At 42.1% G+C, this 13,518-nt stretch overlaps 1 protein-coding gene and 1 long non-coding RNA gene across 8 annotated transcripts in view; one reads left to right on the forward strand and one right to left on the reverse strand.

The window, feature by feature from the left end:
• Positions 1-13,518, reverse strand: part of FRMD6 (FERM domain containing 6) — a 254,619-nt gene that overhangs the window by 43,074 nt on the left and 198,027 nt on the right. The window lies entirely within an intron of this gene.
• LOC143655538 (uncharacterized) lies at positions 4,961-10,719 on the forward strand. The gene is made up of 3 exons (XR_013162141.1): positions 4,961-5,128; positions 6,372-6,574; positions 10,252-10,719. It is a non-coding gene; the product is annotated as an uncharacterized LOC143655538 (long non-coding RNA).

The following is a 13,518-nucleotide window of genomic DNA, read 5'->3' on the forward strand; positions in this document are numbered from 1 at the left end:
ATTAGCCTTTGAGCTCTTGGCTGCTTATTCTGTGTCCTGGACTAAGTCCCAACTCCGTACCAGGAGGGCCTATTTTCTACTCTGGGGCAGCCCGTTCTGCCCAACACTTTTAGGGTAGAGAATCTACGATGGAGAAACCGTGTAGTAGTCTCATATTTTCTAGGCAACAAAATAGCTTTAATAGTGATCAAACCCAACCTGACATCTTCATAAATACCCAACTAACAAAATATGCCAAGCTATAAAATTCCTCTGCTTTAGTTTTAAATGCACACTACTATGAGCCTCTTATTTCCCGATAAGACCCACGCTACGTAGTTCATTTTGAATGGAGGCAAAGGAAGAATCTCTACTCCGCGACGGCCCCCCTAAACAAAGGAAAAGATGACGGATAATTTGATAGAAGATTGCTGTAAGGTAAGCATGAATAGGGCAGTATATTTCAATGTTCAATAAGGTCTCCGCCGATAAAAACAAAGCAAACCATTAGCGTGGCACACTTGATTTCAGAGGACGCCATCTCCTATTTAATCATCACCTACTTATGAAGGGCAAGTCACACACACAGCACTGGGATACTGGCTGAAAAGCAGAAGTGCCTCCGAAACCGATGGGCTCACCATCTCACGAGGGTCACCTACCAACGATGGTCCTGCCCCTGCTTTCCAAGAGCTCACGTGGCCAGCTGGGAAACTTTCACTTCAACACAACGGGAGACAGAGGAGACATCAACACTATGTATGGGAATGCTGCTGCTAAGATCATTTTGGCATGAGCAGCATATAGTCTTTTAACATACAGTATTCTAAAAGTGATATCAGAATGCCTTTGATGAAAAGAGGTCAGGTTTTTTGTCATTTATTCATTCATTCAACATATATGCATTAAACACCTGCCAATGTTTCGTAGGTGTTGAGTATACAGGACAGAATCAAACCAAAATTCTACTCTAATAAATAATAAACAAATCCATAACATAGATAATGATATGCACCACAAAGGAAAATAAGCCTAGATTAGGTGAGAACTGATGGGTTAAGGGAAGGGTGTTGTGGGGGCTACTTCAGAGGGCAGCCAGGGGAAGCATCTGTGCAGAGCTGAGATTTGAGCAGAGACCTGAAGAGAGGAAATGGACCACGTGTCATTCCGTGTCATCCGCCCACCCACCCACACACCACCCATCTCAAGGAACTGTTTCCAAGCAGAGGGAATTGTAAACATCGAGTCTCACTGTTGAGAAAAGGTGAGATAATAGTACTAGTAACAGCTAAACTGCACACTTACTACGGAAGGTGCTGCCTTAAGAACCTGTGCTAACTTGAGAACAGTCTTTGTCATGCTTCCTACTGAGAGACATGCTGTGTCTTCTCTGCGTTTGCGTCTGGGCTGGCCGGTGACAACTCATGCTGAGTTACACATTTTGCCTTATGTATAACCACTTCCGCAAATACTTCTTTGTCTGCTACTCCCCTAGCACTTTACTCACACTTAGCTCAGTTGTTTGTAATTGTTACTTTCTTGTCTGTCACTCTACTCAGATCTTCTTAGAGCAGGGTCACTAGCTGTATTTTTCTTTTTAATCACCAATGCCAGGCACGTAGCATATGCTCAATAAGAGGTAGATGCTGGCTTACCACCCAGATGCGGTTAGACAGGAGGGGTCCACGGCATTTCTCAGCACAGCCTACTGACATTTCACCTTCTTTATAGGGGTGTCCTGAGCATCGCAGGATGTTTGCAACAACGTGCCCTCCGTCTACTACATACCAGGAGACCCTCACCCCCAAGGCCAGCTGGGATGGCCCGTAATCGCCTCTTGGGTGGCAAAACCATTTCTGTATAGGTTTCTTTATAGAGATAGTATGATCTTCTTCTTCTTTTTTTTTTTTTTTTTTAACCATTTAGCTGTTTCTTAAGTAATAGCATAATTCTTTACTAACTACATAATTCCCAACTAAAGGTCAGAAACTGAGTTCTAAACTCAGAAATCAGGCTTGAATCTTAAATCTCTTTGTCTGGCTTGAAGCTTTGTCAATCTCTTGAATGCCTAATGTCTCTGGCTCTAGAACAGCTTCGAAGTTTAGCCTTCTGGAAACTAAATTATTGTGTATGTACTGCCAAACTTCTCACATAAATACACTTCCATTTTTACCAGGGATTTGTTCCTGGAAAGTCCTATATTTTGATTCTAGTACCTGGAAAGAAATATAAAAACTACTCCAGAAACAACTCAGATCTGATCATCAATGTGTCTGTATGCTCTATTGTAAGGACTTTTTTTTTTTTTAAGTAACAGTCAATTGATTAAAAGAGACACTGACACAACAGGATTATTTTTCTCACTTAATTTGAGAAGTACATTGAAAACTTCCACCTTCATGGCCTTTTGCAGTTACACTTACCTAAAAAGAAAGTAAATGATATCCATCAATTCTCTGAAGTCAAACCCTGGGCCGAGACTCTTTACCACCTCCTAACCACTGCATGGTAAAAAGTGAGACTATGGTTGGCCAGGGCCACCTTCCTGCGCTGAACTCAGGTGTTCATGTTAAGATGGACTTACTCTTCCCAGCCCATCAAACCTGGACTCTAACTACACTCTACAGTTTGAGCTGGATAGCCGTGGGCGAATGGCCTAACCTCTGAGCCTCAATCTTCATCTGTGTGCTCTCCACCCTTCCATAAGGTGGGATGTGACCCAGGGCTGGCCAAACACGGGACCCCATTTTCCAGCAAGTGTCTGGTCTGAAGGGTAAGCAGCACCAACAGCTAGCTCACGCTAGGTGGAGACGGCTGCTCGCTTTGATTTCCATGTGTGACAATATGTCCCTGGAGCTGGGGCAATCACCCTTGAGGCCAACGGCCGACACTGGGCAAAGCTCAGAACAACCCTATTAAATTAGGAACAGCTCCGTCTAGCAGCATGGGAAGCCAGAGGGATCTCTAGATATTCCCTTATGGTGAGCCACTAAATTCTCTTTCTCTTAAACTAATTCTGCCACTTGCAACCAAATGAGTCCCTTCTCATACAGCCAAAAAGCAGCTGACTGACTGCCTGATACAGTCATTCATTCATGCATTCACTGGGTATCGACAATCTCTGGCTTTACCAATATTTACTTAAAAAAAACTCTAAAGTTTCACTCCATTCTATAATAAGGGAGAATATTTACTACAGCAAATATTCATCATAAGCACAGAGGACATAGAAGGTAGGAAAAAATGTTAGTAGCTGAAAAGTTTAGGTTGTTGGCTCGATGTAGGCCACTACAATTCTGTAAGAGCACCACAGCAAGTGATTTATGAGGATAACTCATAAATTCAATTACAGTAATTTTCAGCAACAAAGGAATATCTAATCTTGAATACTAATTTGTGAGTGAATAGTCCTAATTATTAAGGTCACAGTGTGTTTTGATAGAAACATGCTGAGTGTGCTTTTATCATGTTGTCCATGTGTAATAAGCTACAGTTGTTTGGAAAAAGGGCTCTCTGCAAACAAAATAACTGGAAATCATGATTGATATATAATTTGAGAACTGGTCAGTTTATAGTACAGTGGTAGCAATTTTAGTAAAAAGAGCTTTTAATTTTGGGTTTGTTTGTAAGTCTGGGTAAAGGAGAAATGATGTTAATTACCAAGCAGAATCTAATTTGGACTGTAGTCTGAATATAAAGTGATACTATACAACCGTAAGTGGCTCTGTATATTACGTGGAATGCAGGGTAGTTTGCAGATCACTGGAAAGAGCCAATATAGTGACAAGGCAGTAAAATACGCTGCTTATGAGGCTGGAATCTGGAGCCAGAGAGCCTGCTCTGAACTCCAGCTCTGACCAGCTGGGGCCCTGGGCAAGTTTACTTCTTTGCATCCATTTGTCCAACCTCTGGAATGGGGTTGTGAAGATTATTAGACGGTCAATTATACCTGCAGCCCTTAGTGCTTAGAACACAGCATCTACTATTTACTACTAGGTAACATCATTGGCTGCATATCATGGAAAGTTCCAAAAGAAATGGTGCTTTTCTCCTTCTAGAAGCTAATCATTTCATTTCTATATTTAACCAATGAGATGCGCTACAGTTTGGGGTTAGGAATAGAAAATAATCTTCCAATTAAAATGGACTTGAACTGCTTGCCAAGTCATGTTCACCACATTCTAATGAATAAAATTTAGTGGCTTTTCTTGACTACAGAAAAGGGGGAATATAAGACGAGAAAGACAGGTAAAGGAACTATTGCAATAAAGAGAAAACACAGTGAACCCAATGGACTCATAAGCTATGGTTAGCATTGTAAATCACTGTGACCAGTATGTCTTTCTCTGTAGAAAGAGTCATAAAAATGACCCAAAATCCCACTCTTGGCAGATGTGTAAGTAGAGATAATTTAACCAAAAGCACACCACTCTTCTGAACAAACGTTCTCATTAAAGCATTACCCAACAGAGGAAACACGGGAAACACAAATCTAAACAGGCCAACAAGAATTGATGAGTAAATTATAGTACACCAAAAATTATATCAATGATAAAACACCATTTATTGAATATTTCCCCACAATCATAAATAGTCACTATACCCAAAAATCACCTGTTACACTACATGTTTTAAAAATAAAACTAGCAGGAAAAAAAGAAACACTGTAAATCAAAGAGGCAGTAAAAACTAAAAAATAAAAGGAAAAGAGAAGAGAGGAAAGAAAAAGATCACAAATATTCCATTAGTCACCAAATAACCTAAGCCAACTAGTATTTAAGTCTCCCTGCTCCTTCAAGTTTACGACTTCTTCTCTTACAGTATTCTAAACTCTGCCACTTCGAGAGATTATAAACTCTCTGAAGAGTCCAAATTAAAACAGGAGAAAAAGCAGGAAGTAATACAAGAGTATTTTGAGGTAAATGCTAACCTGTCTGATACAATAATGGTTGTGGATTTGAGGGACGGTTTAGAACTGAGGGGTCAGGTGCAGCACCCATGCAGGGAAGGGAAATGACCTGTGTGTTGTGGGGAGAGCAAAGAGACCTGCACCGTGGGAAGGCAAGGGCAGCTCACGGGGACCCAGGAGAGAGGCCCGGGCAGCAGAGGTCTGCCCCCTACAAACCGGATCCTTGAGACGAGAAAGCAGGTGACGGAGGTGGGGGCTGGGGTGTGTCCTGCACCTTAAGACACTGCTTCAGCACCCCAAGACCTCTGACATGACACGTGGGGACAGCACCCCAAGACCTCTGACATGACGCCTGGGGGCAGTGCCCCGAGACCTCTGACATGACACGTGGGGACAGCGCCCCGAGACCTCTGACATGACGCCTGGGGACAGCGCCCCGAGACCTCTGACATGACACGTGGGGACAGCGCCCCGAGACCTCTGACATGACGCCTGGGGGCAGTGCCCTGAGACCTCTGACATGACGCCTGGGGACAGCGCCCCGAGACCTCTGACATGATATGTGGGGACAGCGCCCTGAGACCTCTGACATGACACCTGGGGACAGTGCCCCGAGACCTCTGACATGACGCCTGGGGACAGCGCCCCAAGACCTCTGACATGATATGTGGGGACAGCGCCCCGAGACCTCTGACATGACGCCTGGGGACAGCGCCCCGAGACCTCTGACATGACATGTGGGGACAGCGCCCCGAGACCTCTGACATGACGCCTGGGGACAGCGCCCCGAGACCTCTGACATGACGCCTGGGGACAGCGCCCCGAGACCTCTGACATGATACGTGGGGACAGCGCCCCGAGACCTCTGACATGACACCTGGGGACAGCGCCCTGAGACCTCTGACATGACACGTGGGGACAGCGCCCCGAGACCTCTGACATGACGTGTGGGGACAGCGCCCTGAGACCTCTGACATGACGCGTGGGGACAGCGCCCCGAGGCCTCTGACATGACACCTGGGGACAGCGCCCTGAGACCTCTGACATGATGCCTAGGGGCAGCGCCCCGAGACCTCTGACATGACGCGTGGGGACAGCGCCCCGAGACCTCTGACATGACGCGTGGGGACAGCGCCCCGAGACCTCTGACATGATATGTGGGGACAGCGCCCCGAGACCTCTGACATGACGCCTGGGGACAGCGCCCCGAGACCTCTGACATGATATGTGGGGACAGCGCCCCGAGACCTCTGACATGACACCTGGGGACAGTGCCCCGAGACCTCTGACATGACGCCTGGGGACAGCGCCCCAAGACCTCTGACATGATATGTGGGGACAGCGCCCCGAGACCTCTGACATGACGCGTGGGGACAGCGCCCCAAGACCTCTGACATGATATGTGGGGACAGCGCCCCGAGACCTCTGACATGACGCGTGGGGACAGCGCCCAGCATTCTATACGGATGATCGTTTTTCAAAGTTTTGTTTCTTAGTAACTCAACCACGGACTTCTCCAGCTCTGGCAATGGTTTTGCATCCTGTGGTTTTCAACTGCTGGTCTTTCACCTTAGTCACGTGATTACAGAGGCAAAAGGAAACGACAATAGTGGCACTCGAGGAAATGAAAACCACCGACTTTCTCACCCAGAGATTTAGAACATATTTCTACAAAGCACAATTCTGGTATACCCGTTCTACACTGAATAGTAATAAGCATAATTCTGTTAATCAACTATTAAAACGACCCCCATCCTGGAGAAATAATGGGGACCTTGGAGTTATTTTAAATATTTCAAAAAGCCGGATAAAATGGCAAATTTATGCATCTATGATCTCAAGAAATAATAAAAGATCATTCACTTAAGTATTTTTAGGGCTTATTTTGATAGTACACTTTCATTTTACATACGAGATTTTTAAAAATTAAAACAAATACTCTATTTTGATCAACCATCTTTCCAAACATAAAGCCTGAGGAAGGGGGAGAAGGACAAACGTGATTCTCAGTGGTTTAAAGGTTGGAAAGGTTTAGGTGCTGCACACACTTTAAAAATAATCCCAGTTTTTACAATCATCCTATTGCACAATCTGTGTTTCTTCAGCACCAAAAGCCCAAGCACCCTTTTTAGTTCATGGTGCACTGGAGTGGCTGGAGGGAAGCACCTGAAACTGCTGAGCTGGGCTAGCAGCCTTGATCCTTGAGGATGACGGTATAAAGATGTAACTTTTACCCTGTGACTGTGTGACTGTGAAAACCTTGTGTCTGATGCTCCTTTTATCCAGGGCATGGTCAGATGAGTAAAACAATATTGATAATAAATAAATAAACAACTGGGGGAGGTAAGGGTAAAAAATTGGGCAGATTTAAATAAAAACTGTGGGTCAACGAGAGAGAGGGTAAGGGGTATGGGATGTATGAGTTCTTTTTTGTTTTTCTCTTTATTTCTTTTTCTGGAGAGATACAAATGTTCTAAAAATCATGGTGAAGAATACATAACTACGTGATGAAACTGTGAGCCACTGATTGTATAATATGACTGGACTGTATGTCTATAAATATTTCTCAATAAATACATTAAAAAAAAAATCCTGGTAAGAAAAAAACTTGCTCCTTTTAAGGCCTGGTCTTTTTCGGTGGCTTTCGACTCCCCTCCACCGTACAGGACCCCCCTCCGCCCCGTGCTCTCTCTCGCCTGCACTTCTAAACGCTCTCTGTCTCACTCCCTCTAGACCAGCCCCCATCACTGGCCAAAGGCAGGGGCTAGTCGGGCTAGCTTAAGCCACCCAAGGCCTCTTCTCTCGCCAGGGGTGGGGCAGTCTCCCCAGGACACCAAACAAAACCCAGGCGCCTCTGGGAAGCCGGGAAGTGGGAGGGGTCCCGAGCTAGCAACCTGCAAGGAGAACAAAAGCAATGGTAAAATTCATGAACTTTAAACCAAAGAAACTTTACTTTTTCACAGCCATCTGTATTCAAAAGTCATATCAAATTTAGCAACCAAGCACAAAAATTCCTTTCAACCAAGATTAATTTCTAGCATGACATCACCAACAAAAAGTGCTGCTCTCAGGGAAAATTCTTCAACTTAGAAGCATCTGCTTCTAATTTTCACAATAAAATCTTTGATTCGTTCATTCATGGGACTTGTACTCACATCCTTGCAACACAGGAACTGTAGTTTTCTAGACAATGATTTTGCTGTCAAATTCTTATTATCTGGTAGTGATATATAGAATTTTAACATTAACTTTACTTATTTTTAACTTGAAGGACCTTTTCCCAAAGAGAGTATAACTGGCCTTTAGCAGAGATTGAATTAAGCAGGCAGCTTTCTTGTAACATGACAAAAGTATTTTCCATATCATTAAAAGCTAACAACCACCACCACAAAACACACAAACTGGAAATAAAAATGGCCACTGACAGAATAAATAAAACAGGATTCATTAAACTAATTCGGCAGTGAAAATGAACGAACCGTGCCTACACATTAAAAACGATGAGACTCAAAAGCAATGTTGAACATAAAAGGAAAGTTACAGAAGAATGCATCGAGTATGATTCTATTTCTACAAATAAAAAGTATTCCTACATATATAAACAGAAAGCTATGTTCCTACATACATAAACAGAAAGGCAAAACCCATTACTTATTTAGGGACACATGTCTATGTGGTGAGACTGATATATAAAGAAACACAAAGTTCTGATTGGCCTCAAAATTACGTGGTACCTGGGCAGGTGTCAGGGGTGGGGGCCTTAAAGATATCAGAGAAAGATTCTTTCTCTTAAGTTGGCAGTGGATACAATGGTGTGTTTTGCTATTATTGTTTAAATGTATATGGCCCTCATAAACACTTATCTATGGATGTACTGCGCAATTTTAAAAAAATGAATTAAGCAGAGATATTGATGCTGAAAGTATTGTGAACATCTACATAACGGTAAAGAAGTTTTAAAAAAATACATGAGGTAGACCACGTCTAAACCCTGCATAACTGCCTACTAATTTAACACAAGACAAATCCATCCAGGACTGGGCAGTTTACTTAAAATAATACTTGGAAACCCACTACCCGACAGGTTCAATAGCCCTGAAGCTGAAAAAAGCCTTGGCCGTAGGATCGTCTACTATTTAGTGACATGGATAAGCATTGTTTTCTGAGTTTCTACATACTATTAAAAGGAAAAAAAAATGTAATAAAGTGCAAGCAAATGAAAATGTTACCGTTGTATCAGATCTTAGAGATGATCTAGTCCAAACCCTCAATTCTTTAAAAAAATATTTTTATTAAGAAATCTTCCCACACATACAGTCCATACATGGTATCCAATCAGCATCTCACAGCATCATCCCATAGTTGTGTATTCATCACCATGATCGTTTTATAACATTTGCATCACTCCAGAAAAAGAAATAAAAAGAAAAAACTCATACATTCCATACCCCTTACCTCTCCCTCTCATTGACCACTAGTAGTTCAAGCTATCCTATTTATTTTACCCCTTAGCCCCCTATTATTTATTTTTTATCCATCTGTCCATACCCTGGATAAAAGGACCAAACCTTAACTGTATAGGTGAAGAAACTGTCACCTGAAGAGAATGACCTAGCTAAGATGCTGCAAGTCAGCGATAGGTTCCAGGTGTGCTTTTCCTTCCAAGACTTTTCATCTCTAAATCCCACTCGATAATTCCCATGGGTAGGAAATCATTTAATTTAACCTTGTCTCTTTTCAGAAAATACATGTTTTACATATTTAAATAGAAAGTTGAGGAACATGCTAAAATCGTCTACTAAGTTAAATGCTAGTAAAGCCTGCCTTTCATGCTACTAGTTGTAGAATCATGTGTGAAGAATTTTATAAAGCCAGGAAAAGGCCCTGAGATGCCAGGAATTCAGCTTTTACATTTACACACATAAATTATGGGCCTGAGATTATTTTGTTACCAACACACCCACAATAAGCGGCTTTTGTGGCTGGACACAGCACACAGGGGTGCAAAGTGAGACTCACGGGTCAAGACGCTCTTCACAGAAGATGATCAAAAGAAGAGTCTACAGCCTTCACAGTAACAGACCGAACATTCCACAGGGTTTATACTGCTACAAAGTTCTTATCTAACACCCCTTTGGGTGCTTTGCTTCAAATTCATGAGTTAAAGACAAAGGTATCACATAAATTTACATAAACATCTGAAAATACTTAAAAAGTTAAAGAAAAGCAATGGTTGCTTTAATCATTTAAAAAAGCCCTCAGAATTCTGGTTTATGGTGTTGAAAGCACTTAAAAGAAATATTTAAAACGTGGCTTCTTGGTTACAGCTTCACAAAACATTTGCCGTTGTTATTGTTATGCAGGCATCCAATTCCAGCATGGCGGAAGGCACTCACATCCATACAAAGACTCACAACGCTGAGATCCCTGGTCCTCCTTTCAGCAGCCTCCCCTCCAGCGCATCATCTCTCGGCTACCCTGATGTGAGAATTGTGAATCCCAGACTGTTAAGGTGGCTGGACCGGCATCGCTGGAAGCCAGGGCCACTCGCCTTTTCCCAAGAAACTCTTTATACAGAGACCTGCTGTCAGCGTCTAAATACCTTACTTCACTCCTGAAAGACAACTGTTGTGAATGTGCCAGTTCCATCAAGTGGGAAATCTCATTTTTAAATGGAACTTCCATATGTAGTGACATTCTGTTTCCAACATACCAATTCACAGGTCTTATTTCTGCAGTTCTTCTCAACTGGGTGTTTGAAAATAGACATAAACCAAGGGAGCCTCAATTCTTACCCAACTGTTTTAAAGGGAGTTGAAATAAATGGCAATTAACAGTGAACCCTTGGGCTCTCTATCTGCGTGAAGCTGACAAAATCCAATATCAAGGCACCGAGTCACGGTGGAGTTGCCGCCACATGACCTCCTCTCACTGGGTATTCTGGTTGTATGACCGCATTCTCCCCATCCCTCATACTGTTGATAAAGCGTCCCTTCTTAAGGTAATCATCCTTTGATGCTTGAGAGTCACACGGGGTCTGGCTCTTACAGGGTGTGGGGGAAGGAAATCAGAACTACACCTTACCTTAGACCAGCAGGGTTGATCCTCCATGAAGAGGAACCACAGCTCAAACTTAAAGTTTAGCATTAAGAAACCAAACCAAGTCAACCAAACAAATGAAAACCAAAAAAACCACTCTCCTCCTTCCTGGCACTGCTTTTTCTCACAGCTCTAATCATACCAGAAAGACAAGTATGAGACTGACTTGTAGACTTTTTCTGGTAGAAATCAGATGAGCAATCTATTGGAAGATGAGTTATCATCACTCACAGCACGACCTCTGCCCAAACGCAATGGTGCATTGTTGCCACTTTACTTCTTCAAACCTACTCAAGAGAAGACTGTATATGGCCAATGACTTAAAATACTCTTATTTCTGATCCAGAGGCAAAACCGTTCAAGTGTTTAAAAAGCACTTATGAGTACTCATCCCTTCAGAACATTCATATCTGGAAGAATGAATTTGAAAAACATGGTACTGGACCTAGCCATGGGCTTTCCAAGAACAGCTGGATGTGATTTTTCTTTTTCAGATCTGAGATTTGTACACATTGTAAATTATCTAATGGGCTTTTACCTTCAATACAGGTCTGTGTAATCAGGACTTAAAACCTTGAAATCCCCTCCAAAGGATCTTTCAGAAGCATCTTTCAATTGTATGTATTCAATACAGAATCTGGAAATTATTTATTTCAAAAGTATAAGAAGGCATAACACTAAGGTAAATCAAAATACAGGGTAAAGGATGACAGTGTCTGTATTTTAGACCTTTACTTACTGTATGAGACCAAAGGAAGAGAGCTTTCACTTTGTCCAAAATCTAAGGATTCTATAATAGACAGTCTAACTCAACCTGCATAGTTTATTTAAACAACCAAATATATGGAGCTCAGAATGAGAACAAGAGCTTGCAATTCTGTATCATCTAATACAATTCCTGGTCACATCTCAGAGTATGTTCGGCAGATAATTAAAAAGTATTGGCAAAGTACTTTCAGGGACTGGACAAAAAATATGGAACTACTAAACTCTCCTACCTGGGAAACCCCTGAGACTGTCCCAAACACTAGGGACTCCCAAGTCAACAGGCCAAGTCCTTGATCTTCACGTTTGCTCTTATGAAACCCATTTCTGTAGTGGAGAAGGTAAGCCTACCTACAATCAGGCCTAAAGAGCTTCTTCCAGAGACTCAGATGTGGCGTCTCTCTCTCCAAGCCCAACTCTGCAAGGAAAACCACCACTCTCCCCTCTCCATGGTTCATGACATTCAGGGGTGAAAACATCCTTGATGACATGGGGCATGACTTCTGGGGATGAGTCTGGCCCTGGCTGTGTGGGACAAACAATGCCTTCCGGACCAAAAGGGGGAAAAGAAGTGTTAACAAAATAAGGTATCAGTGGCCAAGAGAGATCAAATGGAGTGAGAAGGCTGTTCTGGAGGCTGCTCTTACACAAGCTTCAGTTAGATGGTGCTGATTGCACGGTTTGCAAAACTCCAACCAACATCACTCCTGTTGACTCTTAAGAACACCTAGGGCTCAGAGACTCTATAAAGGTTTCATGCACTGTTGGCTTTTTTGGAATCTATAATTCCCTAGATTCCCAGGATCCCAGGTCAGAAAAATCCTGACACCCAGAGGGACCATTCTCTCCAAGATTATTAACTGATCACATTCCCCTGTCATTTAATGTTGACACATTTTCCAACATGAAAAAGGTAGAATAGGCGTTGCTTAAAGATCCCTATATCTTAGGAGAGGGATCAGATGAGAATGAGGAGGTATAACAGAGAAAATAGGATTTAACAAATGAGTATGACTGCTGAATCACTTTATTAATATTCCTTCTAGCCTCCAGTGTTTTGGAGCCGCTAGAAGGAAAAGTCTGAGATAGTGGAATGACAGCAATTGACAAACTCCGGGATGTGTTCTATAACTACGTGTTACACTGTGCTTTGAAAATTATTGTTTTTTCTTTCTTTGTTTTGTACATATGGTATATATATATATTTTTACCTTTATTTATTAATTAAAGAAAAAAGAAATTAACACAACATTTAGAAATCATTCCATTCTACATATGCAATCAGTAATTCTTAACATCATCACATAGATGCATGATCATCATTTCTTAGTACATTTGCATCGATTTAGGAAAAGAACCAGCAAAACAACAGAAAAAGATATAGAATGTCAATATAGAGAAAAAATTAAAATTATAATAATAGTAAAAAAAAAGACACAAACAAACAAACAGACAAAAAAAAAAAACAAAACCTATAGCTCAGATGCAACTTCATTCAGTGTTTTAACATGATTACTTTACAATTAGGTATTATTGTGCTGTCCATTTTTGAGTTTTTGTATCTAGTCCTGTTGTACAGTCTGTATTCCTTCAGCTCCAATTACCCATTATCTTACCCTGTTTCTAACTCCTGCTGGACTCTGTTACCAATGACATATTCCAAGTTTATTCTCGAATGTCGGTTCACATCAGTGGGACCATACAGTATTTGTCCTTTAGTTTTTGGCTAGACTCACTCAGCATAATGTTCTCTAGGTCCATCCATG

Source organism: Tamandua tetradactyla, chromosome 14 (genome assembly GCF_023851605.1).
Source record: "Tamandua tetradactyla isolate mTamTet1 chromosome 14, mTamTet1.pri, whole genome shotgun sequence".
NCBI classification, from domain to species: Eukaryota; Metazoa; Chordata; class Mammalia; order Pilosa; family Myrmecophagidae; genus Tamandua; species Tamandua tetradactyla.